The sequence below is a fragment of the Sorex araneus genome, chromosome 4, assembly GCF_027595985.1.
Source record: "Sorex araneus isolate mSorAra2 chromosome 4, mSorAra2.pri, whole genome shotgun sequence".
Taxonomy (NCBI): domain Eukaryota; kingdom Metazoa; phylum Chordata; class Mammalia; order Eulipotyphla; family Soricidae; genus Sorex; species Sorex araneus.
The window spans coordinates 184,683,087-184,692,555 of record NC_073305.1 but is presented as its reverse complement, the minus strand read 5'-3'; positions in this window follow the sequence as shown (position 1 = coordinate 184,692,555).

Here is a 9,469-nt window from a genome sequence, read left to right as displayed (position 1 = left end):
CCCTATAGAACCACTGGGTGTGGTTAAAACACACACAAAAAAAAAATTAAAGTATAGTGAGAAAAAAAAGCCAGTGGGTTTTGCTTTTGAAGACTTTTTCCAGAGTATCTGTGCATGGCCCTTAAAAAATATATGGCAAAGGGTTATGAAACTGAAGGTTAATTTTAGATGTTATATATTTTAGGGCCCAGAGAGCTAGTATTGTTAGGGTCCATGATTCAAATATAAGACATCTGGGAGGAATTGGGAGATTTTATTAAGAAGAGTTGTTACAAGCTGACCGGCCAGGGCGGCACCCCATAGAAAGGTAGTTGGGGGTACGATGCCCTCCAATAGTGGAGAAAAGTTTAAGCACCCCAAAACCACAACCTTGGCTGACTAGCAGGTCACTTCTACCCCTACGCTAATTGGCTGATACTTCTTATCAGTCTCGCAAGGAGTTACCCCAGCCGTGCTTCCTCTGTTCTACTCCTCTTTCCAGGGTGTGTTCCAGGACACAGTCTAGGGTTCACACCCAGTTCAGCTGTCAGTTACTGTAGGATAACATTGGGCTTGTCCTTTTAGCCTTGCCGCAGGGAACTTAGTTTACCTTAAAGCAATGTCCTCTCTGTATGGACATAGGAAGACAGTTAATATAATGCTTTGGAACTTGGGAGTTGATTGACTCCAATAATATTTACTCCTGGGCATCTGCTTTCTCAACTCAGTTGCCCTTAGTTCCTAGCACCCCAAAAGCAGGGCCCCGACGAGGGATGGAATGGACCCAGGGCAAGCTGTGAGCTCTCCTGGCATCGAAATGGGCCAGGCCAAAGTGCCACAATACTCAACTATAAGTTGAGAGTATGGTCACAGACCAATGCTGTCATGATCCAAAAGTAACAATGAGACTAGGACCCTGCTGGGGCTAGGAAGACTAACCTGGCCTGAGGACTGTGGTCTGGAATATATAGTGAATGTCCTCAGGAAGAACCAAACTTTAAGTCTGATATATCTCTTACTGTGCTCATACAGAATGACATTGCTAGAAATATTAGAAGTAAATTTACTACAACTAATTAAGTGGATTACTAGCTGAGGAAGGAAGAAAGCGACACACTCTGGATGGGATCCCGCCCTTAAGCAGATCTCCTAGTAATCTGGAGTAATCTCCTCAGATGAGATTTTGTTAATCTCCTGGAGGAGTGGTCTTACCCCTCTTTGTTGATTTGTTAACGTTCAACCCACCTTTGTGTCACCACCCTATGTGATTGCTATATAAACGAAGACTGTAAGAGAGGGAAGAGAGAAGACACAGAAGCAAGAGAGAAGACACAGAAGTAGTGAGAAGACACAGAAGCAGAGCACAGAGCGAAAGAGAATCATTGAAGCCAGAAGCAGGGGAAAGAAAGAGCACAAAGTGAGTGAGAAGTGAGAGCGAGTGGGGCTCCAGAGACTGAAGCAGAAGGGCTCCAGAGAGAGAGATCGGAAGAAGAGAGGTCGGAAGAGACCAGAGGAGAGACGACAGAGACAGAGATAGAGAGACAGACAGAAGAGAGCACAGCGGCACACACAGAAGCAGAGCACAAAGGAGGAGCCATTCCGATCCAGTCCATACACAGTGGCTCGAGAGCACTGAACGAGAGCGGACAGAGAGAGAGAGAGAGAGAGAGAGAGAGAGAGAGAGAGAGAGAGCCGCCCCGAGAGCCCGCAAACAACACACACACATCATCTCACCCTCCCACGTGTGCTTGTTTGTATTTTTTACAAGTTACTAAACATATGAAGTACAAAACGGCTCCTAACAACTGAAATAGATGCACTTTGGCTCACGCCAAAAATGGCTGTACTTTGGTTCTAACAGCGCAGCAGGCAGGGCACTTGCCTACCAGGCCACTGACCCAGTTCTATCCCCGGTATGCCCTACTGTCCCCCAAGCACCACCAAGAGTGATCCCTGAGCTCAGAACTGGCAGGAAGCCCTGAACACCACCAGGTGCGGCCCAAATCACACAAAACATTTTTTTTCTTTTTGGTTGGGTCACACCTGGAGATGCACAGGGGTTACTTCTGGCTCTGCACTCAGGAATCACTCCTGGCAGTGCTCAGGCGACCATATGGGATGCTGGGAATTGAACCGGGATTGGCCATGTGCCAGGCAAATGCTCTACCTGCTGTGTTATTGCTCCAGCCCCACCAAAACAATTTTTAAAATAAAGATGTTATGTATTTTTTGTTTAGTTTTGGGGCCCACACCTGGAAATGTGCAGGGCTTGCTCCTGGCTCTACACTCAGGAGTCACTCCTGACAGCCCGGGAGTCTATATGGGGTACTGGAGATTGAACCGGGTCAGTCGTGTGTAGGGCAAGTGCCTGACCGGCTGTGCCATCTCTCCAGCCTCTAGACCTGTTATAAAGCTTTGTGAGTTCTTATACTCAGCGATATCTAAAGGAGAACATCTAAAGATCCTCAGTGTAAACCCTAAGTGTAGACATTTATGAATGTGACATGAAATTAGACGTTTTTGCCAACACAAACTGAATGCATTTTATATAAATTACGTCTGAAATCCAAATAAAGTTCAATTATTCTAATTAATAATTTTAGCATAAAACATCGTTTCCAGCAGCGTTTTATTTAACTAACGTGGCACCAGGAACAAACAGGACAAGCTCCAGGGCAAGCCCAGACGCTGAGACACTGAGAACTGAGCTTGAAAAACTCTTGGTCAGAGCGCCACCTCCTGGAATAATGGACTTAGGACCACAGAGTCCTGTCAGACTTTTGATAAGGAATAATAATCTGTGGTGTAATTCAGATTCTCCTTGGGGGGTGTGGGGGGTAAGTGTGAGGGAGGATTTCATATGAAGGGCTTAGTTCTTCTTTTGAATTGGGACCACCCCAGAAGGTGCTCAGGGCTTACTCCTGGCTCTGCACTCACAGTTCATTCCTGGCAGGTTCACAGGTGATGCCAGATAGGCCTTGTGCAAGGCAAGTGCTCTACCCACTGCACTATCTCTCTGGCCCCCAACTGCTTGATTTTTAAATTAATCAATGTATTGGTTTTTTTGGGGGGTCACACCTAACACTGCTTGGAGTTTCCTTCTTGCTCTGGCATAAGAGGGAAAACCAAGTGATTCAGGGGAATCAAACCAGGGTCAGTTAGCACTCACGGGAGTTGCTTTCAGCCTGTACTATCTCTCCAATTCCTAAAAGTTGATTTTTTTTTTTGCTTTTTTTGGGGGGTCACACCTGGCGATGCACAGGGGCTACTCCTGGCTTATGCACTCAGGAATCACTCCTGGCGGTGCTCAAGGGACCATATGGGATGCTGGGAATCGAACCCGGGTCAACCGGGTGCAAGGTAAACGCCCTACCTGCTGTGCTATCGCTCCAGCCCCTAAAAGTTGATTTTTATGGAAAAAATGTGACTTCATTGATGTATTTCACATGCCTTTATGGAAATTAATAGTTGCATATTTTAAGGCTGCATGAGGTTTTCTATGTACATAATCACAACGTCTCTAAATGCATCATCTTCCTTCTTCCTTTACGGTCTACTTACCCATTGTTTTTCTTGGTGCACCATGAAGGAAATATTGATCAGGAACGGCAGGGCAGGAACAGCGATGCAGGAAGTCCCTGCAGTGGCCGTGACCCTGGTTTGAATCCTGGAACCATACTTGGTCCCCCAAACACCGTCAGGGACCATGCCTGACGCACTCCTGAGTAACGCCTGAGCACTGTCAGGTGTGGCACAAAACTAAAAAAGAAAACCAAAAGTGTATGTTCTTTTCCTTCCTCCTCCTCCTCCTCCTCCTCCTCCTCCTCCTCCTCCTCCTCCTCCTCCTCCTCCTCCTCCTCCTCCTCCTCCTCCTCCTCCTCCTCCTCCTCCTCCTCCTCCTCCTCCTCCTCCTCCTCCTCCTCCTCCTCCTCCTCCTCCTCCTCCTCCTCCTCCTCCTCCACCACCACCACCACCATCACCACCTCCTCCTCCACCACCACCAGCACCACCACCAGCACCAACTCCTCCTCCTCCTCTCCTCCTCTTCCTCCTCCTTTTTCTCCTCCTCCTTTTTCTCCTCCTCCTCCTCCTCCTCCTCCTCCTCCTCCTCCTCCTCCTCCTCCTTCTTCTTGTGTGTGTGGGGGGGGCAGGAGGCACATCCAGCAGTATTCCGGACTCCTGACTCTGTGCTCAGGGATAAGGGGACCATATGCGGTGCTGAGGACAGGACCAGGTCCACAGTCTGTACAGGCATGTGCCTTATCATCTGTCCAGCGCTGCCCCAAATGGATAGTCTCACCTGTTCCCAATTTTGTTTTATTTGTACATGGGGGACTCTGGGCCTATACCTAGTGGGTGGCCTACACCTGAAGGGTGGGGGATCAAACTTGGGGCTTAGTGTGTGTCAGGCATATGCTCTAAGATACCCACTGGAGATATCTTCCTAGCCCTCATCCCCAACTTTTTGGTGGGAGAGTGGGAAGTGGGCAGCACACTTTGCTGTCTCTCTATACCTCTACATCCATGCATTTCTCTTTGTTTGAGATGTTCACGCCTGGGGCCTCATGTGTGTGATACGTGTGCACAGCTGGCCTGCAAGTCTGTGCTAACCGTGAAGGATTGTCTGTATTTTCCTGGTTTGTGGAGATTTTTATGGTGACTGTGTATTCAAGTCTGCCCAACAATTTTCCGTACCGGTTTGATGTTTCTCTCTTCTAGTCTGTTCCTAAGGTGACTTAAATTGATTGAGGTTCTGAGTGTTTGATTAGCCTTGTTATATATCGCTAATTTCATTTCTCTCTCTCTCCATACATATATACATACATATATGTCCTTGCTCTGTAGCCATATATATCCATAAGATAACAGTTTGTTAGTACTTTTCTGTTTTGGGGCCACACCTGGTAATGGTCAGGGATCACTCCTGGTGGTGCTCAGGGGGCCATATGGGGTGCTGGGGACTGAATGCCAGTTGATTGTGTGCAAGGCAAGTCCCTCCCCGTGGTCCTGGGGCCCTGGCCTGTGCGTCAGTATTCTCGTGCCTGATCTCCGTCCTGCAGGTCGCCTGCCCGCCTCTCTCTGTGACCGTGCTGCTGCTCCCACGTGACCCTCCTCAGTCTCAGTCCCTGCCCGAGTGCGACATCATCTCACCTGTGAGGTCTCAGGCAGTTCTTTTTTTTTTTCCCTTCAGTAGTTGTATTTTTCTTTTTATTATTGTAGTTGCTTTTCTTTGAATCACCACGAGATACACAGTTACAAAGCTGTTCACTATTGGGTTTCACTCATACAATTTTAAAAGATCCATCCCACCCGCAGTGTACATTTCCCAGTACCAAACCCCCAAGTTTCTCTCTACCACCAGCCTGCCCTCCAGTCTGCCTCTACAGCAGGCAATTTTCTACTTTTTTTTCCTTCTCCCTCCTTTTGGGCATTAAGGTTTACAATACAGGTAGCACTATAGCACTGTTCTCCCGTCAGGCAGTTCTAAGTAGCTTTTCAAATGGGTGGCGGCTTTGGGGTGTGGATGCGACTGCCAAGGCTTCCGGAAGCACAGGGAGATGGGGGGAGGTAACCTATTCCGACCTTAAAAAAGCCTGGAGATTTCAGTCACAAAACCTACATACCAAAATTTTCAGCAGATTAATATCTAGGTGAGGTCCATCCTGAGACAATGGAGTCCCGCCGGGGGCGTGGCAGTGATTTTGGATTGTGGAAGCAAGAGACAGCCAGGAACTCTGCTTGGGCAGCCCCCAGGCTGACCCGCGGGGTCCCCCCACCCGATTTACCCCAGTCTGTTCAGCCATGGGTGGGTCTAACATTAACTGTAGCTTTTGATCTCTTTCAAGATTTACTTATGGGTCTCTGAAGCAAGACCCCAGCAATTTTATTTTACCATATTTGGGCTTGGGTCCCACCTGGCAGGGCTCGGCTTACTCCTGGCTCTGTGCTCAGAGACCACCCTGGGGGACCAGATGTGGTGCCAGTGATTGAAACTGAGTCAGCCACGTGCACTGCAAACACTCGCCCTGCTTTAAAATCTGGCCCCTTCTAGGAGCACTGGTCAATGGTTGGAGTCATACACAAGTGTGTGTGGGACGGAGGGTAGGTAAGACAGGGAAGGGACTGGTATGACAACAGCTGGGAATGATCACGCTGGACAAGATCTGAGTGTTAAAAGTAGGTAAAGGGATTCTGATAACCTTTCAATATTGCAAACCACAAAAGGAGAGAGAGACAGAGATAGAGAGAGAAAGAGAAAGACAGAGAGACAGAGACAGAGATAGAGACAGAGAGAGAGAAGAAAAGTGTGTGCCATAGAGGCAGACTGAGGGTTGGGGGTGACGGGAGGGAACCTGGGGACACTGGTGCTGGGAAATGTGCACTGGTGGAGGGATGGGTGCTGGCACACTGTATGCCTGAAACCCGATCATGAACAGCTTTGTAAGGGTCTGTCTCACAGTGATCCAATAAAGTAAGAAAACAAAATCTGACCCCTTGGATTTTGAAAGCTGAGGTTCAGTGGAAGCTGGTGCTGGCACGCTGTTTCCCTCTGTTGGGAGCTCGCCGTCTTGGGGTGTGGCCCTGCCTCGTGACCACAGGGCAGTAGGTTTAGGATGGAGGCCACGGTGACGAGGGTGGCCAAGAAGAGGGCTGACCCCGGGAACTGCCTCCAAGCCTTACGCGGGCGGGTGTGCGGGGGGGGGGGGGGGAGACGGTGCGACGGGCTTCTGCTCTAACCCCTGGCTGGGGCTGTGAGGGGGAGGGCCTCGCCAGCAGGGCCACCCCCCACACACACACAGCTGCTTGCCCTGGGGCACCGGGAGGCACCACGGCTTCTGCTAGTGAACCGAGCGAAGGGCTGAACCAAGAGGCGCGTGTGGCCGCCACCACGCAGCACTGCCAACTCTCCTGTGCTTCCATTTCTCCTCTCAAATGACAGTCGAGTCGGCTGTGTCCCGCCCTGGGAGAAAGATGACCTGTCGGTGAAACTCCCTGATGCGGGTTTCCCCAGTTCAGGCCCAGCCTGGCCGCCCGCCCGCTCCGTCAGACCCGGGCCTGAAGTCTGCAGTCACGCCAGGACTGTCCTGTTTATTAGTGAAATCATTCTGGCGCGGGGGCTGCAAACAGAGGCCACCCACAGCAAGAAGGAGACTCTAGTGTCCGCGCCCGAGGGACTCGCACGGGAAGGCCAGGGGCAGACCAGAGAGACGGCCAGACCTGGCTGCTACAGTGTGAAACAAGGGATCAGAGTCCAGGCGCTGAGACGGGCCCTGAACACACAGACTCTGTCCAGCTCCTGGCACCATACAGACCTCCCCGAGCACGATCTGGAGTGGCCCCTGAGCACTGAGCCAGGAGTAGCCTCGAGCACTGCCAGATGAGGCCCGCATGCCAAACCACCACAGAAACCATGCCTGTGTGCTTGGGAGTCAGCTCGTGTCCTGAGTGGGACGGAGCTTCTGAAACGGGGTCACTCTTCCTCCCGGCCTGGGTGCTGGGGACAGCAGGGAGCCCCTGGGGGCAGGTCAGTGGCCAGCACGGCGAGGCTCCTCCCACCACGTCTGGCATCCTTCCACTGAAAAGTTCAAATAATTCAATCTGAAAATTTTTTTTTTGCTTTTTGGGTCACACCCGGCGTTGCACAGGGGTTACTCCTGGCTCTACACTCAGGAATTACTCCTGGCGGTGCTGGTGGACCATATGGGATGCTGGGAATCGAACCTGGGTCGGCCGTGTGCAAGGCAAACGCCCTACCCACTGTGCTATCACTCCAGTCCCCAATCTGAAAATTTCTATCCCGAGCATTTGGTGGTGGGGGTGGGGTGGGGTGAATGGTGTAGGCGCTAAGCTCAGGACACCTGCTCTCACAGCCCATTGAAGGGGCAAGAAAATCTCTGCTTTGTTTTTTGTTTGGGGCCATCCCCGGCGATGCTCAGGGGTTCCTCCTGGCTCTGCACTCAGGAATTACTCCTGTTTTATTTTTGTTTTATCTTTTTGGGTCACACCCGGCGATGCACAGGGGTTACTCCTGGCTCTGCGCTCAGGAATTACTCCTGAGGGTGCTCGGGGCACCATATGGGATGCTGGGAATCGAACCTGGGTTGGCTGCGTGCAAGACAAACACCCTCCCCGCTGCACTATCGCTCCAGCCCCTAGTCAGTCTCCCAAACTCTGCCACGCTATAAGCTGCATGAAAGTGACTTGCTACTTCCCAGCAACAGTTAGAGAGGGACATCGCCTTTGCAAGAAGACTCCGAATCATGACTAGAAACCAACTTTGTGTGAGAAGTCATTTGCAATGAGAGGTTAACAGTTCTGGTGTGGGATAAGTGCTAGAATGATGGCAGGGGCAAGCCACCCAGGACAAAGCCGCGTCCCACTCTGTCCGGACAGACAAAAGCACAGGACCCACTGCGGCTCAGTTCCCATGCCGCCTCCTGGCCAGAGGGACTGTGGCAGGGCCCGGGGGGCCAGACTGGCATGCAGCCTCAGCTGGAGAGGAAAATGTTCCTGACCTCTGCCCAGTAACTTCACTTATGGGAGGAAAGGTCACGGCATGGGGCAGGCAGGGAAAAAGCAGTTGTGGGTTCCAGCTGGCCAGGCGGGTCTGGGAGTGGGTGACACTTGGTGGCCCCAGGTGGCCTCGAGAAGGGACCCCCTGTGGCAGCGCTGGTTAGTGGGCCCAGTGGTGCTGGGCAGACCCGCAGCTCCTGACTTAGACTTCTCAAGCCTACTGGTGGTGCTCGGGGCACCATATGGGATGCTGGGAATCGAACCTGGGTTGGCTGCATGCAAGGCAAACGCCTTACCTGCTGTGCTATTGCTCCAGCCCCTAAATTTGTATTTCTAAAGAAAATACAGAGACTGTAAGTGTGACAGCACCCCAGAGGGCCCCCACAGAACCTTGCCAGGACTGATCTCTGAGCTCACAGCCAGGAGGAAGTCCTGAGCACACTGGGGTGACTGCCCCCGCAAAAAGTAGTTCTGCTCTATAATAACCGGACAGACCAACGAGGCTGCTGTTCTGTCACTGCTTTTTCTTCTAATGCAGCTAATAAAGATAAATCTAACATCTGCTCTAGCTCAAGGGACCCAAATGAAGAGCTAATGAAGTGAAGGTCTCCCTAGTGCCGGAGAGTAAGCACCGGAGGCGAGGCACTTGCCGTGGACGTGGCCGACCCTGCTTAGGATCCCGGGCACTGCCAGGAGCAATGCCTACACACAGAGCCAGGAATAAGTCCTGAGCACCACAGGGCGTGGCCTCAGCCCTGCCAAAAACAGAAGTTTTCCTAACACCCTTTGCAGTTACTGTCAATACAGCTTTTTTTTCCTTCATACTCCTCACTCTCTGAGATTCTAAGAAATATTTCCCTTTGCGTCTTATTAATATAAAGGAAACTATAGGACAAATGCTTGAGGGAATTAGATGTTGAATCAGAAATGTCTTACCTACAAGGTTTAGCAGTCCATCAGTGCTGAAGGAAATTCT